The sequence below is a fragment of the Microtus ochrogaster genome, chromosome 8 (assembly GCF_000317375.1).
Source record: "Microtus ochrogaster isolate Prairie Vole_2 chromosome 8, MicOch1.0, whole genome shotgun sequence".
Lineage (NCBI taxonomy): Eukaryota > Metazoa > Chordata > Mammalia > Rodentia > Cricetidae > Microtus > Microtus ochrogaster.
This window is the reverse complement of record NC_022015.1, coordinates 44,005,798-44,008,815: the sequence shown is the minus strand read 5'-3', so window position 1 is coordinate 44,008,815 and position 3,018 is coordinate 44,005,798.

Sequence of the window (3,018 nt, the reverse complement as noted above, 5' to 3'; positions counted from 1 at the left end):
AAGTGAGTCACCTCTGTCCTGTTCTCCATTATGTTGTACAATCTCTGCAGCAATGAAAAAAGATATGCCATGTAATAAAGAAATGTAATCAGATAGTATGAGTACAATATTTACTCTGCCATTGAGCTATACATTTCATCTCAAGACTCTCCACTTGAAAACCAAATTTAATGTATCAATTTTGTACTGGGTTTCATAACATCAAATCTAGATCATCTGCATAATTTGAAGATTTTATCAATTTATAAGTAGACATATAGACAATATAATAATTTGATAAAATTATTAGTATAGATGAACCTATTAGACAGCTCATTTTTTCTAATTACAATAAAAACTGACACATTTGATTCCCTGTAAAAATTGCTATAAAAATATTGTACTTGTACAATATCCTATCAGCAATGTTACTTGTTACATATTTGTAGTTCTCATGCCACTTTTGTTGGACCATTCCATCTTCTAAAATAATAATTTGAAATTTTCTAGTGTAGCAACCACATTTAAAGCTTCCTTATGTGAGTTATAGCCTTGGCCTGGCAGATATGCCATAGATATTTTAGCTTCTTTATGATAAACCAAAAGAAATTTTAGTTCATGAACCTGACCCTTAAAGATATTATGCTGTTACTCTTACATTAGATTTTGTTGGAATGAGATAGGAATCAAAATTATTCTCCTTTTATAGATAGGGAAAATGAGTATTTGAGAAACTATGTGAAATTTAAAATTATAGAGGCAGCAAAAAGAAATACCCAAGATGGTTAGTGAATCTGGGTTAGGATATGTGTGTGTGTGTATGTGTGTGTGGTCTATCTGTTTTCAAACCTTCAATGAAATGCAAACATACAGTGCACCAGAAAATCATTACCTCATTTAGTCAAAATATCATTTTTTCTCACTGCTACTCACATTTTATAAGACAAATGACTTGTAAAATTATACATGTTGATATATATCAACATGTCTAATTTTATAATTAGATATCTAATTTTACAATTCCAGGTGAGATTATATATATATATATATATCCAGTCTCACCTCAGTTTACTAGTAAGTATTTTGAAAACATCTCTATCCTTAAAGACCCCATCATGTAGAAAGGGTCCCAACTACTGTTGTATAATTATACTTCTCACTTTAATATTTGTGGAACATGAAAACTTAGTATTCAGCATTGTTAGAAGAGATGGAATGTTCAATTTAGAAAGTGATCTTGAAGTAATAAAACCAGTTATACTATTTTTAGCAAATACTATTAGATGACCTCTTTCAAGAACGGATCAAACTATTCTAACATCTGTATTGCAGGGAGAATGGTGAAAAGAACAGCAGCACACATCAAATTGTATGAATATTATGTTCTTTCTGTATCCTTTGAAGAGTCACTCACCTGTTTATCTGCAAAAGACACATTACATTTATCTCACAATGTATAAATTATGTCTACAAACAACAGGTAAAAGAGGGCTACAAATATATGAAGAGTTCGTCATTGAAAAGTACATATTTTTTTCTCCTTAATTCCATCACTCACCATGGTTGAAGCCAACAGCAGATCATCAGGTCAGAAAAAGACTATTATGTTCTCACAGTGATTATTATTCAAACAAATAAAGGATGTCCAATGAAACATGGCATATACTGTACTCCTTATAAAATACATGATGCTGAATCACTTTGGGTAATACATGGAAAACTGGAATAAATACAGAGAGTTGGAAATCTCTAGAGATTTTCCTCCAGAGAATATGTAACCCATGCATCCACACTTCCCACACAAGAGGTAATTAACTTACCTCTAGGGATCAAGATGACTATCAATTCTACAAAAATTAAAATGTATCCTTTGATTAACAAGTAAAACCAATTATAAATATACATCATCAAGCATTTATACAATGAGCTATTTTTACAAATGCACAAATTATCTCATATTTAAATAAGGCTAAATATATCTTTCTCCAACAATCACTGGATCTATATAATGAATATTAAAATGTGTTTCTTTTCTGAAACCCATTGTCCTTCAATGTTATCTATAGTTACCCTGCTGTGTAATATCCCATAAAAGCCTCTGATCACAGTTAATAACTACTGACCTACCCTTGCTGATACCCTTTTACCCTATTGTCTGTAATGTCTTGTCATCACTATTAAATTCTCTACCTCTGTGAGACTTACTATTAAAGGTGCCACATGTGAATGAAATCAGTCAGCAATTGTTTGTCAGTCTAACTATTGCATCTAGACATGTATACTTGCAGTTTCATCCAATGAAGGAGCCAGAATATGTCTCTATTTTAGATGTATAACAATCCATAATTGTAAATAATGATCTAAGCCTGATTCCAGAAAATCCATTAACAAAGTTTGGCCAATCAATTAAAAAGGCTAAACCTGGCCTTATAAGGTAGAGATACCCAAAGTTACAGGATACAGATGTTGCTAACCATACGTGGCTAAAAGACTCATAATGAATAAGACTAACACTAGTCCTGTCCAATCAACATGTGCCCCGTGTCACTGCTCCCAATTACTTTCCAATTAGAATGGAGATACTTAGAATTCCACCCCAATTAGAACAGAGATATTTAGAATTATAGCAGAGATACTTAGAATTCCTCCTTAAAAGGACCTGAATGCCCTTTTCATGGGTCGTCATCATCATTTTGTACTGTAGTCCAAGAGAACCATCTTCTAGGATACAAGAAAGTTTCAGAGAAAAGAATATCTAAAGTGTTGTGAAGTTCTGAGGGATTTCAGGGCAAAGGAACAAAATAACGTGCTTTCTGTCATGAGGGACTCAGCCATTCTGCCATTCTGCCAGTTTCTGTCAGTAACTTCCGGTTCTCCTTGTTCTTCACTGCTGTACGCATTCCTTTAGAGATAGGCTTTAAGATATCAGCCACTGGGGCATGGTCTCTTCATGCGCTATAAATGCAACCACATAGCTTGCACAATCTCTCTCAGTTGCAGTATTCAATTCCTACTCCCCACTCATGCAGAGGACTGTGA